Source organism: Ziziphus jujuba, chromosome 1 (genome assembly GCF_031755915.1).
Source record: "Ziziphus jujuba cultivar Dongzao chromosome 1, ASM3175591v1".
NCBI lineage: Eukaryota > Viridiplantae > Streptophyta > Magnoliopsida > Rosales > Rhamnaceae > Ziziphus > Ziziphus jujuba.
This window is the reverse complement of record NC_083379.1, coordinates 34192172-34214737: the sequence shown is the minus strand read 5'-3', so window position 1 is coordinate 34214737 and position 22566 is coordinate 34192172. Positions and strand designations below refer to the sequence as shown.

Here is a 22566-nt window from a genome sequence, read left to right as displayed (position 1 = left end):
GTGACCGTGGCAGCTCGCCGGAAGTTACTATTCCGACGAGTATCCAGTTGCCCTGCCGGTCCTTGTCCACTGTTTCCGACCTCCTGAATCCAAATCCGGCCTCCTTTTCCGCCAATTCACGATGGTTTGGGAGCATTACGGAGTCGAATTCCGAAAGCTTTCCAGCGAGATTCTGACCCCCTCGGGTCCGATCTCCGGAAAGTAAGACCGAATCCGTGATCCTCGTTCCACGAGCTTCGATTCGGTATATTATTCGACCATTTTGGTTAACGTTTGTGTTTAACCCCCCAGGTACCGAGTATTATTTACCCGAATAAAATATTAATTTATTTGACTGTGTGTGAACTGTGTTCTAGGAGTACGGGTGAGTCATGGAATTGATCCCATGGTGGATCATGGTTTAATTGCATGCTTCAAGTGAGTGACCCACTTTTAAAAATATTTTGGGCAATTAATTATGTTTAATTGGTATTTAAATTATGCTCATGTGGTACAATTTAGTTATGGTTTTATTGTGATTTAATTTATTTATTATGCATGAGCAAAGTATATTTCGGTAATAGTCGTATGTGGTTTTAAGTATTATTTTGGGCATAATTGGTTTAAATATTTTATGAAAATATTTGTTTAAAGTGGTGGTTTAATTTTTATAATTATGCCCACGGTATTTATTCTGCTGAACCTCGTATTACGAGAAAATTATGGTTTATTTGTTATCGATGTTTTCGTACCGGGTTGTTAAATAAAAATATGTGGGATGGTAAGTGTGAAAATTTAATATATTTCCCACGGAAATTTTGGAAAACGGTATGGTTGGTTTAATAATTATTTTAGATGCACTCATACAGTATTGGTGGTCTGGTGTATGTACACGTGGTTTAGCGCGCAAGTATTATGTCTCCCGTGGTTGCCATTGGACCGTGGGTAGGCAAGTTTGATATTGGCCACAGCCGCCCCTCCTTTGGCCGGGATGACGGTTTCAGTAGCGGTACTGTCGGGACGCCGAAGTGCCGTTTGCAAGTTTCTCTTTTTAATCTCCCCGCCAGTCGGTGCTCGGGACGCTGGGTATCGGAGGGTATCACTGGTATATGGTGTGGTGCGTTAAGTGTAATTTTCAGATAAAGTTTCAAACCCCAAAGGTGTTCAAAAATTATTTATTATAATTTATTACATTTTAATTATATATTGGGGTATTTATTTATTTATTTATTGTTTATCAAATGGTTGATCCCTTGGTTTTTGGGAAGTATGAATATCGGGTTTTGTGAAAATGTTTTAAAAGGGGAACATTTCCAACGGAGTGAATAGTGAGGGTTTTAAGAGAAAATATTACTTCAATTGTTTATTATTTATTTATCTATTTAATTGCTGGTATTAATCAAATCCCTTTATTTGTTATACTATTAATATTAAAGGTGTTCAGTAGATAGGGTCACTCACTGAGATGATTAGCATCTCACGTTTAAATTCCATTCCCCTAGGTCCAGGTTAGGAGACGTTGATTGTCCGGGACGAACCCAAAGTCTCAGTTCATTGCCGGAAGTCCACGAAGTATTTCTTCCCTTTTTCCTCTCTATCTTGTATTACTTCTTTATATGTCATTGTATAAATTCCACATTTATTGTATAATGCTCTGTATACTGTATTGGACGTGTAGTTGTTAATTATGCACTGAGTTACTGTTATTTATTTTGAAGTGCTGAAATTTGTAGAATAAATTTGTAGTATTGTGGGAGGAATAAGGGGATGAACATAGAAGTGCGTTTTCAGTACAGGAAATTTTTGGTTAGTCCAACCCTTAGGGGAGGTGCTGCCGGATTTTCCGTTGGAAGGTTCGATGGTATTTCCCTAGGATCAGGGCTTGTCTAGGGTTCCGAGAATGAATTCTGGACGGGTCCTGACAATTTTAATATAAGTTTTTTTTATTAGTTTTTAGATCACATTAAAGTTAAGATTTAAAATTTAAAAATATTTATTAACAAACTAAAACTTTACATAAGGAAAATGAACCCTGTTGACTCCTAATAATTAGTAAAAGTAATTTTAAGTTTTAGTCATTGATATGAGTTAAAAAAATAAAAATAAAAAATAAATAAATTAAAAAAAAAAACTAAAATTAATATGATATTAAAAATTTAATTTGAATCTGATTATATATATGTATATATAGTAGAAAACGTAATAGATGGGCCCTATTTTATTTTTCTAAGGATTTCTAACTGGGGTTTGAAACCAAACTTCTCCTTAAGAGGATAGATGGGGCAATTTAGGTGAGATTCAATGTAGATCCAACTTTCTATTCACTCGTAGGATCCGGACGGTTCGGGAGGAACCATCACAGCTCCTCTCTTCTCGAGAATCCATACATCCTGACAATGGAAATTTTATATTTCTTGAACTTATTCAATGAATTACTAAAAAGCCACCATCAAGTTTAAATTTTAAAGCGCTTTCTTTACTTTCCAAAGAAAAACAAATAAAAATTGATTCAAAAGAGAAAGATCAAATTATAAATTTTTATTTGATGCAGTTATAAGAGATCCTAAAGATAATAAAATTAGAAAAGAAAACTTATCGGACTAAAACAAATCTAAAATAAAAATAAAAACTCTTATACTAAAAGAAGATACAAAAATTGTTTTGACTAGTTCCTACGGGGACAGATTTTATGAAATTGTCAATGATCTCAAATTTTAATCCCCACACCAACAATATCAAAAATAAAATAAATTTTTATTTATTTGTTCTCACAAAGAAAGAAGATTTTCTGAATGGAAAGTTTTTTGGTTAATGATCCCGAATTCAAATGTCCACACCAACAATATTAAATAAAAAAAAATAAAAAAGGGACCATTTTGTGATTAAAAGTAGCATGGCTCCAGGATGAAATTTATAACATAATTGTAAGAAAGACTCCAGGATGAAATTTATAACATAATTGTAAGAAAGACTCTAGGATGAAATTTATAACATAATTGCAAGAAAGAAAGGTTTAACCTTTTATTCATACTGAACTAAAAAGCTTCAACTTTCATGTTTCAAATTCAATGGTATTTAGCTACGCAAGGTTAATAAACAAGGAGGTTTATCATCATATGATGTTTTTCCACTTACTACAGACCAAATCTTTAAATAATAATTTCAAGAGACCTCAAACTACATAGTTTAAAACAAATTTATGTCATTTTGTCAACTAAGACTCTGAATTTTATTAGAACTCAAAATGATTTGATGCTGTCATGGAAAACATGGAATATTTAATAATCAATATATGTGACATATCCTCAAGAAGTTGTTCCAATTAGTAAATCATACATGTATTTTATATTGACGCAATGATGCTACACCCGCTCCATTGACTAGTAGTTCCTTATATAGTTCTAAGAATTTTTATTTAATTATAATGGTAGCATTTTCATATCAAGAAAATGCTGCAAAATTTCTTTGATACCCCCCTTTTACTAATTTTATTATTAGTTGCGTACACCTCTATCCATCTCGTCTATAAAAATGACTAAGACTGGGGAAATAAAATCCTTATTTCTATAAGAAAAAAGATAATATCATATAGGCTGTGGAAATTTAGTTAAGAAATTTATATTTTAATACCAATAAGTAATATCTTGCTAGATGGATAATAAGATTAGTTACCAGCCAGGTCAAACTAGTTTATTTATTTTTGTTATATAGGATGACAAATTCACTGTATATTGCAGACAAGATTATAGAAAGGATATGAGCTAAAAGCATGTAAGCTATGTTCTCCCTTGGAAAGCTATTATCCATGGTTTCCATAAAACAATAGCAAACTGGTTTTTGTTTTCAATTTCGGAATTATAGTTGTATTTTGTCTTTGAGGTTTCCCACTATAACATGCAGCTTAATTTGTTTGTTTCTGTCACTTTTTTGTGTTTGACATGAAAATGAAAGCATCCATAGTTTTTCTTCTCGTTATCTTCTTATGTTTCCTTTGCCCATCATCTCATGCCTTAGACACTCTTATACTTGGAAAGAATTTACACAGCAATGAAACATTGGTTTCTACTGGTGGAGTGTTCGAGCTCGGCTTCTTTACTCCAAGTAAATCAAGGTTTGAGTACCTGGGAATCTGGTTCAAGAATGACAAAAACAGAAAACCAATTTGGGTTCCAAACCAACAAATTTGCCTTGTGGTTTCCACTGGAGTTCTCTACATAAGGTATGATGGAAACTTGGTCTTGAATGATATAATGTCTATTCCAATTATTGTTAACAATGGAGCAAGACCAGCAAGTAATAAAACAAGCATGAAACTTGTTGATTCGGGAAATCTAATACTAATGGAGGCTGGAAAGACCATATGGCAGAGTTTTGATTACCTAGGAGATACACTTCTACCTGGAATGAGCTTGGGATGGTTTAACAAATATAATGCAAATAGAGAAAGATAGCAGTATCTTTCATCATGGTTAAGTCCCTCCGATCCAAGCAGAGGTCTCTATTTTCTAGGCCTTGATAATGTAGACTTAACAAAATCCAATGTCTAGCGCCAAGATCAAGCTCACCAGCAGATTGGATTTTGGGATTGACATGATTTCAGATTCTTTTTCCAAAGCTCATTAGATAGCCATTACAATTTTAGCTATGTATCAAACAGCAGCCAGAATTCTGTTACTTTCTACAATAAAGAAAGTAACATACTTAGATGGTTTGTTTTAGCTTTAGATGGGACAATTATGGAGTTCAAGATGGAGGGTCTAAAGGTTTCTAGTGTGAACTACTCTATATGCGATTCCACATTTCCACACAATTCAACAGGATGCTTGGTATCGACGCCAATGATGTGCAAAGATGGAAATAATTTCTCGCACATTATCAAAGGATCAATCCCGAGTTCAGTGTTTGTTAGTTGGACAACCAGTACAGGTACCAGTGACCGTGAGCAAACATGTAGGAGCAACTGCTCATGTGTTGCATATATTTCTTCGATGGATAATGGGACTCGGTGTGAACTTTTCTATGGAAATAAAAATGATCTGTTGAATGACTTAAGGAGAGGAAACAGTAGCATCTATGTGCATGAAAATGATTCTAAATCTGGTAAGCTTTTGAATCAATGATCATGAAGTGTTGAGAGAAACAACTCTAAATATGATTAAATAAAGTTATGTAAGGAAGAGATGTGAGTAATTAATTTAATCTCCTTTGTCTGTGAAAATATGACACTGTTCAATTCTTTTCTTTCTTCAGATCATGAGAAAAAGATGAAGATGCTAATGATTGTGGTAGTAGTAGATTTCCTTGATATTAATGATTTGTATCAAGTGTTTGTTTTACTTATGGAGAAAGTTCAACTATTCAGGTACCAAATCCAACTTCAATATTGGTCCACAGTTTCAAAATATTTGTCTTATGATGAAAAGTTTCTCCATATTAACAGAAATAAATGTGAACCAAGTAGGCACAGGAGAAGTTCACACATCCCAATTAAGTCCAAACAATGATCCAAGCAGAGAAGAAGCTACTGAGCTTGGGAGGAAGAACGATCATGAGCTTCCCTTGCTTAGTTTTATTGGTGTGGTGGCAGCCACTGATAATTTCTCACCTAGGAATAAGATTGGAGAGGGTGGTTTTGGCCCTATTTATAAGGTATTTTCTTTCAGATAGCGTATTTTTCTTTTTAATTTTCTTTCTCAGTCTTCAAACTGACAGAAAATTGAATGCCAGAACTATAGGATAATATTATATAGATTCTTCGATGAAATAATATAGTCTTTTTGCAGGGGAAGCTACAAGATAATGACATTGCAGTGAAAAGGCTTTCAAAATATTATGGACAAGGATTAGTTAGAGTTCAAGAATGAGATACAGCTAATTTCTAAGGTACAGTACAAAAATCTTGTCAAGCTTTTGGGTTATTGCATTGAGCAAGAAGAAAAGATTTTAATGTATGAGTACATGCCTAACAGAAGCTTGGACACCTTCATATTTGGTTTGTATATTTATGGATTCCCATTTCCTTCTTTGTATCTTTTTGCTCATTTTGTTTATTCATCCCATTTGGTTGAATACGCAACTAATGTAGATCCAATAAAGCAATTGCTGCTGGATTGGACGAAACGTAAATACATCATTGACGGGATTGCTCAAGGACTTCTTTATCTTCACAAGTACTCTAGATTAAGAATTATTCACAGTGATTTGAAAACTAGCAATATCCTATTGGATGACTACATGAACCCCAAAATATCAGATTTTGGCAAGGCAAGAATCTTTTTTGAGGAGGAAACTAAAATCAAAATGAAGAGGCTTGCTGGAACATAGTAAGTAAAGGCTATATCTTTGAAAAATGAATTTAAACATGGTTGGAGGACACCATGCCTGCCTATATGTGTGAGCATTCTTGTTTTTAACAAGGCACCCTTTATTTACAAACAAGAAAAGTGACATTTTTACTTTGTATTCTTCTTCTTTCCGCATTGAGACCAGTGGCTACATGTCTCTGGAGTATGCCGTGCATAACTTTTTCTCAACAACATCCAATGTATTTAGCTTTGGAGTGATTTTGCTGGAGATTGTGAGTGGTAGGAAGAATGCAACCTTTCATGAACCAAACAGCTCAATGAACTTATTAGAAAAGTAGGAATCTTTTGGTGGTATGATTACCGCAATAGTAGGTGAAAAGTAGGTAATTTACTGTTATAAGCTCATGTTTATATATTTTTGTCCATAAATGAATGAGGAAGTTTTCACACCAATTTATGCTCCTTGTTTTCTTTTCTTTCCTTTTGCTATGTTTTTTGTTCTAAAAAAAAATCCTACAAATGGTATCAGAGCTCTAATGATCTTAGTGGGGCTATAAGTGAAATAGCAAAAAAATATAGAAAACTTCCTTCTACCTATCCTCGCCCTTTTTTCTTAAAATGGCTTTAACTCATTTTTCTGCTCCATTACCTCCTATATTTTTTGGAGAAAATTATGCCATGTGGTCTATAAAAATGAAAGTTTACCTTTAAGCTTTTGACTTGTAGGAAGTTGTAGAGACCGATAAAAATTCTCCCCCTTTGATAGCAAATCCCACTATCGCTCAAATAAAGCAACATAATGAGGAGGTTGCAAAAAAGTTTAAGGCTTTATCTGCTTTATATGCTAGTGTTTCAGAAGTGATGTTCACCATAATTGTGGCTTGCACTACAGCTAAAGAGGTTTGCGACAAGATGAAAGAAGAGTTCCAGGGAAGTGCAAGAACAAGACAAATGCAGGTATTGAACTTAAGGAGGGAGTTCAAAACTTTAAGAATGAAGGATTCTGAGTTGGTAAAAGACTTCATTGACAGACTAATGAAGGTAGTAAACCAAATCAGAATTCTTAAATAGGAGCTAAGTGACAGACGAGTGGTAGAGAAAGTGCTAGTTAGCTTGCCAAAAAAGTTCGAAGCAAAGATCTCATCCTTAGAGGAGTCAAGAGACCGGAATCAGATTTCTTTCTCAGAGCTTGTTAATGCTTTACAAGCAACTAAACAAAGAAGATCTATAAGACAAGAAGAAACTTCAGCAATTTCTTTTCTAGCACTACAAAAATGCAAGGCTCCAGCAAACAATAACCAAAGGAAGCAGCAAGGTGGAGGAAGTAATGACAAAGGACGATATGGTGCTGGTACAAACAGAGAGGGTGAAAGAAAGAAGTTTATGATGTGCTCTCATTGCAAAAAGGACAACCATTCTGAAAAATATTGTTGGTTGAGGCCTAATGTTCAATGTAGAGCTTGCAAACAACTTGGACATGTTGAAAAAGTTTGCAAAAACAAAGGAGAACCAATACAACAAGCACATCAAGTACAAGTTGCTGATGAAGCATGGCAAAGTGAGGAAAGGTCATTTGTTGCTACATGTTATGCAGAAAACAGTAGCAAAGAAGCTTGGTTGATGGATAGTGGCTGTACTCAACATATGAATCATGATGCTGATCTCTTCAAGACCTTGGATAGAAGCTTTGTTTCCAAAGTCCAAATAGGAAATTGAAATTTTATTCAAGTTCAAGGCAAAGGAGATGTGGCTGTAGAAACTCCAATAGGTACTAAACTAATTTCAAATGTGTTATATGTACCTAAAAGTTGAGTGTGGGACAAATGCTTGAAAATTGATATTCTTTGAATTTTCAAGATAAGTCTTGCATAATATAAGATCAACATGGAAGTGAAATTCTAAATGTTGGAATGAAAGATAAAAGCTTTGTAGTAGAATGGAATTGGGAAAAGAGTAAAATTCAAGCCTCATAAGAGAATTTTACCTAAGAACATGGTGAAATTCAGGAAGAGGCTGATTCAAATGATGAAGATACTGTTGGAATTCGAGCTACAAGACCTTTGGCTAATGTATCTGAGAGATGCATCCGAGGTACAAGATCATTGACTAATGTATCTCAGAGATGCATCCAAGGTATAAGACCCTTCACTGATGCATTCGAGAGAAGCATCCGAGGTACAAGACCTTTTACTAATGTATATGGAAGAAGCATCGGAGGTAGAAGATCTTTGACTGATGTCCGAGGTAGAAGACCCCTGATGGATGTCCGAGGTAGAAGACCCGTGATCGATTTCCGAGGTAGAAAACCCCTACCGATGTCCGACATAGAAGACCCTTGACCGATGTTCGAGGTATACGACCCCTGACCAATATCCAAGGTATAAGATCCCTGATCGATGTACAAGATATAAGACCCTCGTCTGATGTCTGAGATATAAGACCCTTGTCTGATGTCCGAGATACAAGACCCATATCCGATGTCCGAGGTATAAGACCATTAACTGATGTATATGAGAGATGCAACCTAGCATTGTTTGATCCAATTACTTTCTATGATGCAAATCATTTCGAGACATGGAAAGAGACTATGAAAACTGAAATCAATATGATAAACAAAAACAAAACTTGGGAATTGGTGAGCAAACCTCAAGGCAAAAAGGCAATTGGAGTGAAATGGGTCTTTAGGACCAAGCTTAATGTAGACGGTACAATAAACAAGCATAAAGCAAGATTGGTAGTTAAGGGTTATGTGCAGCAACCAGGTATTGATTATGGAGATACGTTTGCACCAGTTGCAAGACATGAGACAATTAAATATCTACAAGCTTTTGCTGCTCAAAAAGGTTGGAAAGTTTACCATTTATATGTGAAATCTGCATTTCTAAATAGTTACTTGCGAGAAGAAGTGTATATTGAGCAACCTGAATGCTTTGTTGTTCAAGGAAAGAAAGACAAAGTTTATAAGATGAAAGAAATGGTGAAGTGAAGCTGGTTCATTACAAGTTTGAGGTCCAGCTTGCTGATATTTGGACAAAAGCATTTCCAAGAAATAGGTTTGAAACATTGAGAAATGATCTTAGTGTTTCCAGCAAAACTGCTAAGGAGGAGTGTTAGTGTAATGTCACTTTTGTTGCTGTCATAAGTTGCTTTATGATGATTAGTTACTGTATTTTCAGCTTTTTGGTGAAACACTGTTATATTAGGTAGCCAAAGTATGGCTTGTCTTTTGGTGGTATGATTACTGCAATAGTAGGTGAAAAGTAGGTGATTTACTGTCATAGGCTCATGTTTATATATTTTTGTCCAGAAATGAATGAGGAAGTTTTCATACCAATTTACGCTCCTTGTTTTCTTTCCTTTCCTTTTGTTGTGTTTTTTGTTCTAAAAAAATCCTACATAAGTGACATAAACAGGGCCTTAGCTTTGAACTCTTCTACTTTTATGTAGCTATTTGTTTTATTTGACATTGTTAACTTACAATGTGAAATCTGTGAAGGCTTGGGAGTTATGGATCCAACATTAGGCGATTCATGTCCTGTGAATGACGTACTGATATTCATTCAGGTGGGTTTGCTATGTGTTCAAGAAAATGCAGAGGACAGGCCAAACATGTGGGACGTTGTATTAATGTTGAGCAGTGAAAGGGAGAGTTTATCTTAGCCTAAACAGCCTACATATACTACTCTTCTAAATGCAGCAGCAGATGGTAGTTCAATTTCAACAAGGCAAAACCCTTCTCCAAATCTTGATTCAATTTTGCTAGTCAAAGCAAGATTACATCTTTTGAGTTCCAACTTTTTAACCGTTCTGGTATTCACTTCTTGGATTGTAAAATTCTCAGATTTGGTTACTTTAGGCGAACAATTACAAGTTTAGGACACATAACATTTATTTATTTTGCAGGACTTGAATACTTTAAATGTGACAGACAACATATAAATGCTTAAGTGATTTGTTGTTCAACTAAAATCCTTTTTACCTAGAAGGATTGGTCAGGGCTTATAATTTTTTTGGCATTGTTTGCTAACTAGTTGGTTTTTCTTTCTTTCATTATTATTATTTTTTTTTTGTGTGAATTCTAGAAATCCATTATATGACAAGCAGGCAAATAGTCTGTGTCATCTTGTTGGGGAAATGGCTTGAAAACTAGTACAAGGATGAACTCTAATTTACCAGAAAAATAATTAAATAAAATAACTAAAAAAAATGGATCTGTCATAAACAAAGGGTTTGAAATTTTCATAAATATAGCTTCATCAAAATTAAACACAAATAAATATACAATATATTTGATAAGTTATTTCAAGTACCAAATCAACTAAAACAGAATGTAGAACAAATTGTTAAAAAATGTTTAATAATAGATTTTGTCAGTCATCTTAATCCATGAGTAACAAAGGAAAGTTTCCTATATAAAGAAGGAGTTTTAAGAAAACAAATGCATGAACAAATATATATATGTAGAGTCAAATTAAAATCAAGACAACATGATAATTTTAATGTTGGTTTTTACTTTTATTAATTTTTGGATCACATTAAAGTTTAAATTTAAAATTTAAAAATATTTATTATCAAACTAAAACTGTATGCAAGAAAAGCGAACTCTATTGGTTCCTATTGATTAATAAAAATAATTTTAAATTTTAATTATTAATATGATTTAATGGTTAAAAAAAATCCTAATGTTGATAATCAAAATTTTATTTGAATCTTGTTATATATATATATATATATCTATATATGTATATATAGTAATTACATAACAGATTGGCCCTATTTTATTTTCTAATGATTTCTAATTTTTACGAGACCCAGTATAAAATAAAAATAAAAACTCTTATACTAGAAAAAAAAAAAAGTACAGAAATTGTTTTGGCTAATCCCTACCCAGACAGATTTTTATGAAATTGTCAATGATCTAAGATTTTAATCCCCATGCCAACAATATAAAAAATAAAATAAAATAAAATCTTGTCACAAAAAGTATTATGGCTCCAAGATGAAATTTATAACATAATTTTTTTGGGCTACTTATTCTGATTGAAGAAAGAAAGGTTCAACCTTCTATTCATACTGTTTTTTCTTTTTTTCTTTTTTTAAATAAATAAATAAAAACAAAACCCTTTTATTCATACTAAACAAGGTACAACTTTCATCTTAGAAATTGAATGGTTATTAGATAAGCAAGGGTGATACATAATTATAATTTATTTTTTTAATAAGGTGATTTATTTATTTATTTTTGTCATATGATGCTTTTCAACATGCAACAGACAAATCTTTAAATAATATTTTCAGGACACTTCAAGCTACAGAGTTTTTTTTTTTTTTTTTTAAATAAATTGATACCATTTTGTCAACTAAGACTGAATTTTATTGGAATTCAAATTGATTTGATGGTGTCATGGAAAATATTAGATGTGACACATTCTCAAGAATTACTTGTTCCAATTACATCATACGTGTATTTTAGCTGGTGCATCATCTGCTCCATTGACAAGAAGTTCTATAGTTATAAGAATTTTTTTTGGGTAAAAAAAGGTGTAAGATTTTAATTAATTATAATGGTTTTATTTTTTTTTTTGGGTAATATTTCTATTTTTTTTTTGGTAATTAATTATAATGGTTGCGAAATTTTTTTGATTACTAATTTTATTATCGGTTGCTGACAGCTCTATCCATCTCATATATAAAAACAACTAGTTGTAAAAAATAAACCATTACAATTTTTGATAAAAGAAAATAAGATACTATCTGATAGGTGGTGGAAATTTTGTCAAGAAATTGTATTTTATGTAATTAATGTCTTTGCTAATAGTTATGAACTAGGTCAAACGTTATACTTTCCTAACTCTATTTTCTTTTTTTCTTTTTTTTTTCTTTTTTTTTTAAATATAGGATAACAAGCTTAATATATATGTTGCAGATAAGATTATTAGAATGAAGTTTTTCTTCATGGGATGCTATCCCTGGTTAATTCTTTATATATATATATATATATATATATTTTTACCCCTTTTTCTCTCTTGGAAACCAGTTAAACCAAACCATCAAGCATGTAAATGTTTTTCAAAAACAATTTGACAAACGACCCTTTTTTCCAAGAAAAAAAATAGAAAATGGCCAAACAGGCCCTAAGCTTCTCTCTTGAAGGTGGGAACCTTGTATAGTTAGTTGTATGCTTAAGCTTCTCTCTTGAAGGTGAGAACCTTGTATAATTGTATGCTTTCTTTGTCCTTTCCAGCATAACATGGTGCTTGAGTTGTTTCTTCATGTGAAAGTAATTGTTTCTGCTTCCTTATTACGTGTGACATGAAAACATCCAAAGTTTTTCTTTTCTGTCAAAGCTTCATATGTATCTTTTGCTCCTGTCATGCCTTAGACATCCTCGCACCAAGAATGGTTTTACATAGCAGTGAAATATAGGTTTTTGCTGGCAGGGTTTTTGAGCTTAGATTCTTTACTCCTAGTAAATCAAGCTTTGATAACTTGGGAATCTAGTTCAAGGATGACAAAAACAAAAGACCGGTTTGGGTTGTATGATGGGAACTTGGTCATGAGTGAGATAATGTCGAATCCATATATTAGCAACAATGAAGCAAGCCCATCAAGTAACGAAACGGATGGGAAAATTCTTGATTCAGGAAATCTAATTCTAATGGAAGTAGGGAAGACCATATGGCAAAGTTTTGATTACCCAACTGATACACTTCTACCTGGAATGATATTGGGTGGTTCAACATAGACAGTGCATATGGAATAAGAAAGCAGTATCTTAGATCATGGTTAAGAGCATATGGAATAAGAAAACAGTATCTTAGATCATGGCTAAGCCCCTCTGATCCAAACAGAGGTTTTTGTTATCTAGGTCTCAATTATTTGGACATGACAAAATCCAATATATGGAGCCAACATAATGTTTACCAGCAGATTGGCTTCTGGGATGGACATGATTTCAGATTCTTTTTTGAAATCTCATTAGATAATCATTACAATTTTAGCTATGTATCAAACAACAACCAGATTTTCTCTTGCTTTCCACAACAAAGAAAGTAACTATTTAGGTATTTTGTTTTAGCTTCAGATGGGACAATTATGGAGTTCATGATGGATGGTCAAAAGATTTCTAATGTAAGTTACTCTCTATGTGATTCTACATTGCCATGCAATTCTACAGGATGCTTGGAATCTTTGTAAATGATGTGCAAAGAAGGCATTATTCCCAAGATCAATGCTTGTTAGTTGGCCAGCCAGTACACAGGTACAAATGACTATGAGCAGGCATGCAGGAGCACCTGTTCATGTGTTGCGTATATTTTTTTTCTTCATTGGTTGATGGGATTCACTGTGAGTTTTTCTATGGAAACAACCATGAACTTCTGGACATCATAGGGAGAGGAGAAAACAAGATTTATGTGCATGAAAATGCTTCCAAATCTGGTAAGCTTATTGATATGAAATTGTGAAGTAATGAAAGAAACACCTCTAATTATGATTAGAGTAAGAATATTACAGTTTCTTCATCAACCTAGATAGTTATGTGATGTAGAGATGTGAATAATTAGCTTAATTTTCTTTGTCTAAGTAAAACATGATAGCCTTTCATTCTTCAGATCATTAGAAAAAGCGGAAGATACTTATGATTGTCGTCGCTCTACTGATTCCCTTGATATTAATAATTTCAATCAAGAATTTGTTTTACTTATGGAGCAAGTTCAATTGTTCAGGTACAAAATTTAACTTGTGTATTGGTCCATAGTTTCAAAACTTTTCCTTGTAATGCAAAATTTGTCCACATTGACAGGAATAAATTGAAGCCAAATAGGCACGGGAGAAGTTCACAGATCATCAACATCCTAGTTTAGTACAAAAAATGATGATCCTAGTGGAGGAAACCTTATTGACCCTAGCAGGAAGAAAGATCATGAGCTTCCCTAGCTTAGCTTTTCAAGTGTAGTGGCAGCCACTGATAACTTCTCCATTTTGAATAAGCATGGAGAGGGTAGGTTTAGACCTATTTATAAGGTATGTTAGTGAGGCAACACAACATTTTGTTTTTCCATTTTCTCTCAATCTTCCTACATTGACAGAAAATTGGATGCTAGCAACTACAAGATACATTAAGTTGTAATGATTATATTAGTAATCTGGATTTTGTTGCAGGGAAAGCTACAATGGTATGAAATTGTAGTAAAAAAGCTTTCAAATAATTCTGGACAAGGATTAGAAGAATTTAAGAATGAGGTAGGGTTAATTTCTAAGCTGCAGCACACAAATCTTGTCAAGCTTTTGGGTTGTTGTATTGAGAGAGAAGAAAAGATATTAATCAACGAGTAGATGCCAAACAGAAGCTTGCATTCTTTCATATTAGGTATGTTTATTCATTGATGACCATTTTCTCTTTGATAGTATTTGTTTACTGGTTTAACTCTTGTGGTTGAGTCTGCAACTAATGCAGATCTAGTTAATGTTAAATACATAAATAATTTGTGGACTTAATATAATCAATTATTCATTTATAGGGTCTATTTATGCTATTAATGGGATTGACTTGTTTATTATTTCGTAGTAGAGCCCTTAGTCACACACTCTCTATAAGACTCCTGCTGGCCCTGTTGGATTGGAGGACCAACTCTCTTTAAAAGCTTATTTTGACTCATCTATATTTTTATTATTATATACTATTATTAAATTATTATTCTTTTGGTGTGCGTTAAAATTAAGAGTAAGTCAAGCTTGCAGAGACTATAAAAGATCTAGGGCAAGTAAACAGATATGCATACAGTATTTTGTGATTAGGATTTTCAGAGATCATTAAAAGTGGTTTGAGAGTAGTGTGTCTATAGGCACTACTATTACGTTATTTTCTATTTTGTAGGATTAAAAAATTTAATTTATCAATGGCTGCATTTGGAGGTTAGTATTTTATGCTTTAATGGAATTTATTATGTATATTTTAGATCCGTAAATTCTAACAATTAGTATCAGAGCATGGTAATATGCATAATAAATTTTCTGGTAATTTGTTGCTAGATTGACTGTGCAAAATATGTGTATCAGATTGTTTAATATACCGCCATTGATTGATCTATGTGTTCTAATTATATACATGTCGCTATGTATTATTTTTCTCCTAGATTCAAGATTATGTATTCTGAGAATATATATATATGTCCGATTGCTATTTTGAATAACAAAAAAAAATAAAAAAATAACAACTTTTGAAATATCGGCCATATATTGGTTTTGCAAAATATTGGGAAACTTGTGTTTTGCATGATTTATGACCTGGGTTTTTGTGGTATTTTCGTTTTCGAATGGAATGGAATAAGTTTTGAGCGGCATTTTGGACTGAAACCTCCAAATTGGGTCTGAAAACTCTTGTAAAAAGACTGAAATTCATCTTGCTTGGGTGTTTAATTTTTTGGGTCTTTTGGACCAAATTGCTTTGGGGAAACCGTTGCCCGAGAACAGATGCATTCAAGGCCACTGGTATCGCCAGAAACGGAGACCGGAGCAGCGAGATATGGCCGGGTTAGGCAGCCTGACTCGCCTGAATTGAAACTGGGTCGCTCGTGACCCTGATTGTTGAGGAAGAAGACATGTACTACATGTCTTTTCGAGCCTCTAATACTGATGTTAGCACGATGTGTCGTTCACTAGCATTAGCATGCTGACGTTTAGCAGTAGAAAATAAATAAATAAAAGTTGTTTTTTGCTTATTTATTTATTATTTATCTATCGTTTACTATTATTAAAAAACATTTTGCGATATATTTATTTATTTATTTGTTTTATTGATTATTAGTTCATTTATTTATTTGTTTAATTATTCTATTTCAAATTTCTTGAATTAAATTATATATCTATGTTTGGAGAATTGGATTGTGCTAGCTTTCCCTAAAAAGGCTTTGTGCCTAGTTGGTATAGTAGTGTGGGATTTTAGGTACTCACCCGTCGTGAGACTTATTTTGCCTACGTTATGTGTACCAATGTAATTTATGTTGGTATAGTGGATGGGATATTTTATATTTACCTATTTCATGAAATTGCCAATATATTATTTTTCTCCCACTTATTACCGAGATCTATATGGGTAATTCGGCTACCTTATCGGTGGTTTTAGTTGCTTTGTATGACACCTGGAATGGCAGTGGAAGTTGATTGAATACCATGACTCGCAGGTTCTGAGTTACCCTGTCTGTGATTCAGTTCAATGTATTTGATTATAGTTATTTGGTTGACTGTTTGTAAGACCCTGTCTCTAATCATTGAAAATTTTCAAGTTGACCGAGGTTGATTTGGTTTGACCGTTGACCAAGTGGGTCAAAATGTTGACTTTGGAATTTTGCAGTGACCAAAGCACTATTGCGGAGCACACATCGACACGAGTTCATAGACTAGTGACATGCATAATTTGGATTTAGGGTTCCGGTGAGGGATCTTGGACGGGTCCTGACACTGTCCTTAACCCCCGAAAGAGTATCTTTTGTGCTACAAAGACCCTAGTGATATTGATTTTATATAGTGTTGAGGGGCTGGAAAATAGTTATCATGTTATATGTTTTAAATGCCTTGTTGCGTTTGCTATTTTCACAGTTAGTAGCACTCCGAATACTTTACCAATGACTATCATGATAAAGTTAGATGGGACAAATTATCAGAAGTAGAAAAAGACCTTGGTTATGAATTTGATATTTATGAAATTGGATTTGGCTTTGGAGATAGATCCACCAGAGATATCAACTGATGAGAGACTTTATGATGTTTGGAAGTATTCAAATAAGTGCTATATGATGATGATGGAGAATTATATGGACGAAACTATTTATGCAAGTATTCCTAAGGTTGATATAGCAAAGGAACTTCTTGAGGAGATAGGAAAGAAATTTATCCAGTTTGATATGAATAAGAAGTATCATTATTTGGACTTTTTGAATAATACTAAGTATGATGTTGTAAAAGAAGTAAGGGACCATATTACGTTACTTTCTCCCTATTATAATAAGCTTAAAGACCTTAAGATGGATATTGGAGAGGAGTTATTGATCTATTTTATAATGAAGAGTCCTCCATATTAGTTTGATAATATAAGTTCTAGTTTGAATACTTAGAAGAAATGTAATATTTTAATGATTGAGACCAATATTATTGATGGGCCTATGAATTCTTGGTGGTTAGATATTGGAGCAACAATTCATGTTACTAATTCATTAAATGGGATGATAAGTAAAAGGGGGACCAACCAATCTTGAGTAGCACGTTTATATGGGAGATAGCTCAAGAGGAAAGGTGGATATCATGGGAATAATCAAGTTGAAACTTGCCATTGGATATGTTTTAGAATTACAAGAAATTTCCTATGTACCTTTAATAAGAAGAAACTTATTATCTATTTATCTTTTAGATAGTCAAGGTTATAGTTTTTTGTTTGAAAATAACAAAGTTAAAATGTATAAGGATGGTAAAATTGTTGGTTTGAAACTTTATGTGGCAATTTATATAGAATTTATTTATTTAATAATGGTCTCAATTATTCTATTAATATTGTTGTTGCCCTTATTGTTGTTTCTAAATGTCCAAGAGTTAATGATAATCCCTCAATATTATGGAATAAGCATTTGGGACATATTTCTAGGCACAGAATGGAAAGGTTAGTGAAGGATGGAATACTTCATAATTTTAACTTCTCTAACTGTAGACTTGTGTTACATGTGTGAAAAGGAAGCTAACTTCTAAGGTTAGAAAAGATAAGATGGGTAGGTGTGGAGATGTTTTGAAATTAATCCATATTGATATCTGTGGACCTTTCACATGGATTCTTTAGTTGCCTTTAAGGAGTTTAAGGTTAAGATGGAGCTTCAAAAGAATAAGAAAGTAAAGGCTGTGAGATCTGACATAGGTGGTGAGTTTTATGGCAGATATGATGAGACTGGACAGAACCCAAGGCCATTCGCAATTTATTTACGTGAGTGTGGCATTGATGCACAATATACAATGTCTGGTACTCATCAGCAGAATGACATAGCTGAGAGGAGGAATCGTACTTTGTTGGATATGGTGCGATCTATGTTGGCAAATTCTATTTCACTAGATTACTGGTGGGGAGAGGCTTTAAGGACAGCGGCTTATATTTTGAATCAAGTACCAAATAAATCTGTTCCTAAGACTCCTTTTAAGTTGTGGTCAGGAAGAAAGTCTAATTTGCACCATTTTTGAGTTTGGAGTTGCAAAGTTGAAGTACGGATTTATAATTCCCAAATTAAGAAGTTGGATCCAAAAACTATAAATGGATATTTTGTTGGCTATTGTATAAGATCTAAGGGTTCAAGATTCTTTTGTCTATCTCACATTACCAGAATTGTGGAATCAAATAGGACTGTTTATTTTGAAGTTGATTTTGGGTTTGATGACAGTAATGGTCTAAAGAAGCCTCAATTTAGATAAGAAAATGTATTCATTCTAAGTGTTATTATTCCTAATAGAGATGTTATTAATCTAGTAGTTGATGAACTAATAGTTGATCAAGATGAACCCATTATTGTAGAGCAGGATATTCCAAATATTATAGATGCCAATATGCCTTTGAGAATGTCATAAAGGACTAGAAGGTCAGCTATTCCTGATGACTATGAGGTTCACTTGTAGGAGCATGAGTTTGACGTAAGTGATGATTCAGATCCAATCATTTACAAGGAGGCCATAAGCAGTTCACACTCAAATTTTTGGTTGGATGCAATAGAAAATGAAATGAAATCCATGGTACCAAATAGTGTTTGGGATTTGGTTGAGTTACCAGAGGATAGCAAGCCTATAAGTTGCAAATAGGTTTTTAAGACTAAAAGAGACTCTAATGGTCAAATGGAGAGGTACAAGGCTAGACTTGTAGCCAAAACATTAACCATAAGGAAGGAGTTGACTATACAGAGACATTCTCTCCTGTATCTGCAAAGGATTCTTTTAGAATAGTTACGGCAATTGTGGCACATTATCACCTGGAGTTGCACTGAATGGACGTTAGAACTGCTTTTCTGAATGGTGATTTGTTTGAGGATGTGTATATGGTTCAACCAGTTGATTTCTAGTAAACAGAAAATAGTAATTTGGTTTATAAGCTTAAGAAGTCAATTTATGGTCTTAAACAGGCTTCAAGACAATGGTATCTTAACTTTGATGAGGTTGTCACCAAAAATAGCTTTAAGGAGAATGTTGTTGATAGGTGTATATATATGAAGGTAAGTGGGAGATGTTTTATATTTCTTGTGTTGTATGTTGATGACGTACTCTTGCTACCAATGATACTGACCAGTTGGATGAGACAAAGCAGATATTGTATGTAGAAAAGGGCCTCATTACTGTTGTTCACATGCCTACTTACAGCATGGTGGCAGATCCACTGACCAAGGCCTTACCAATAGGCATATTTGAGGAGCATGTGTCCTATATAGCATTATTGTTAGGCAGTTGAGACTGCTGTGGGTTAGTGGGAGTTTATTATATATTATGCAGTAATATCCATGTTGAGTATTAATTATTTCTTTGAGAATTTTGATACATTAATGTATGTGGATCATTATTTATTTATGAGATGATTTATTACACATATTATTGCTCTTTATATTTACAGGCCTGTAAGACTTTTAGTCTATGTATATGTGTATGTTGATCCACAAGTGCCATGGTGGGTCCCAACTACCTAATTTGGGTATATTGTTGTATACTGTCGATACACAATATGCTTGGATGAAATGGTATTGTGTGTTAGGAGATTGCATGTGGTTAAGTAAATCTCTACCACCTAGACTGAGTTTATGGCATGCAAAGTATTTAGTTGAAATGGTAGCATGTTTTGGGAGATTTACTGAGACAATCTCTACTATCTAGTCTAGTATATTGTTGTGTCCTCTTAACATGCTATATATTTAGATGAAATGGTATTATGGTTCGAGAGATTCTATAGTAAGTGAGTTTGGATTATATATATAGTAATTATGTAGTCCAAGTGGGAGAATATTAAATAAATGAATAATTTATGAATTTAAACATAATCAATTACTCACTTACGAGGCCTATTTATACCATAATGAAACTGACTTGTTTATTATTTCGTAGTAGGACCCTTGGTTACACACTCTCTATAAGACTTCAATTGGCCCATTAGACTGGAGGACCAACTCTCTTTAAAAGCCTATTTTGACTTATCCATATTTTTATTATTATATATTATTATTAAATTATTATTATTTTGTTGTGTGTTAAAATTAATAGATAAGTCTGACTTGCAGAGACTATAAAAGGTCTAGGGCAAATAAACAAATATACATACGATATTTTGTGATTAGGGTTTTCAGAGATCATTGAGAATGGTTTGAAAGTATTGTGTCCATAGGCACTATTATTATGTTATTTTCTATTTTGCAGGATTAAAGATATAATTTATTAATGGCTGCGTTTAGAGGTTAGTATTTTATGCTTTAATGGAATTTATTATGCATATTTTAGATATGTAAATTCTAATAGTTAATTGGCGACTACTGGCTTGGAGAATGTGCAAACACATCATCAAAGGAATTGCTTAAGGTCTTCTTTATTTTCACAAGTACTCAAGATTAAGAATTATTCACCGTGATCTGAAAACCAGCAATATCTTGTTGGATGACTTGATGAACCCCAAAATATTAGATTTTAGCATGGCAATTCTTTTTGAGAAGAAAAATAGATCAGAAACAAAGAAGCTTGCTGGAACTTAGTAAGTAACTCATGAATCTTTGAAAAATGAAATTAAACATTTTCAAAGTGAAGGATAACATGCCTCCACAAGTTTGATTTAATTTACAAACAAGTAGAATGATATCCAGTGGTTACATGTCCCTGAAATATGCAGTGCATGGACTATGCTCGACAAAATCTGATGTATTTAGCTTTGGAGTGATTTTGTTCGAGATTGTGAGTGGCAAGAAGAATGCAATCTTTTATGAGCCAGCCTGCTCAATGAACTTACTGAGATATGTAAGTGACAAAAAAGGGCCTTAGTTTTGAGCTATTCTATTTTTATTCAGATATTTTATTTGACATTGCTAACTTACAATGTGAAAACTATGAAGGTTTGGGAGTCATGGAAAGAAGGATGATGCATTGAGTTAACGGATCCAACATTTGGCGGTTCATGTCCCGTGGATGAAGTAATGCTACGCATTCAGGGGGGTGTGTTGTGTGTTCAAGAAAACGCAAAGGACAGGCCAAACATAATAGATGTTGTTTTAATGTTCAGCAGTGAAAGGGAGTGTTTATCTACTTCTAAACAGCCTGCATATTCTAGTAGATGGTTCATTTTCAAGAAAATAGACACCTTCTCCAAATCTTGCATCAATTTCACTAGTAGAAGCAAGATAGCATCTTTCAACTATCATTTTGGTATTTACTTATTGGATTGGAAGAGTTCTTAGTTTCCCAAAGCTTAAAACTATTAGGGAGTGAGTTTAATATATATATATATATATATATATATAACTAGTGTGTAACAGTGACCAAGCATTGGTGAGAGCCCAGCTACAACTTGTATGGCAATGATTTCTAACTAGTTTTCCTGCTTTTAGAAATTCACTACAAAGTAAATGGGGAAAATATTGGATCTAGGGTTTAAAAGTAAAACAGTTTTTTCATAAATTTAGCTTCATATAAATTATATATATATATATATATATTTAATAAGTTATTTAGAATATCAATTCAACTAAAACATAATGTAGAACAAATTGACAAAATGTTTAAATAATAATTTTATCAGTCAACTCAATCGATAAGTAACAAATGAAAGTTTTGTATAAAAAAAAAAAAAAAAAAAAAAGGGGTTTTCAGAAAACAAGTGAACAAAAAAAAAAAAAAAAAAAAAGATAGAGAATATAACATACGTGTTTTAATTTTCTAATGTTGTCTAATTTTACCAAACCCATTAAAAATAAAAACAAAAACTCTGTGGAAAATTGTCTTGTGTTGCCTACATGTGTAGTTCCCCCAAAAGGAGGAGATATCCTTGAAGGGATAGTTTTCCCGTTAATGATCTCAAGTTCAAATTTCTACACCAATATCAGATAAAACAAAAAGGACAAGCTTGTGACTGAAAGTAGTATGGCTCCGAGATGAAATTTATAACATAATTGAGAAAGAAAGGTTCAACTTTTTATTCATACCAACCAAGAAAGGTTCAACATTCATGTTTCAAATTCAACAACAATTACCTAAGCGAGATTATTAAACAAAGTGGCTTATTCATATATTTATT

General features: G+C 33.1%; 1 pseudogene; it reads left to right on the top strand.

Moving 5' to 3' along the window:
- The first annotated feature begins 3923 nt into the window (after positions 1-3923).
- LOC112489498 (G-type lectin S-receptor-like serine/threonine-protein kinase At4g27290) lies at positions 3924-9270 on the top strand (annotated as a pseudogene).
- Positions 9271-22566: the final 13296 nt, after the last annotated feature.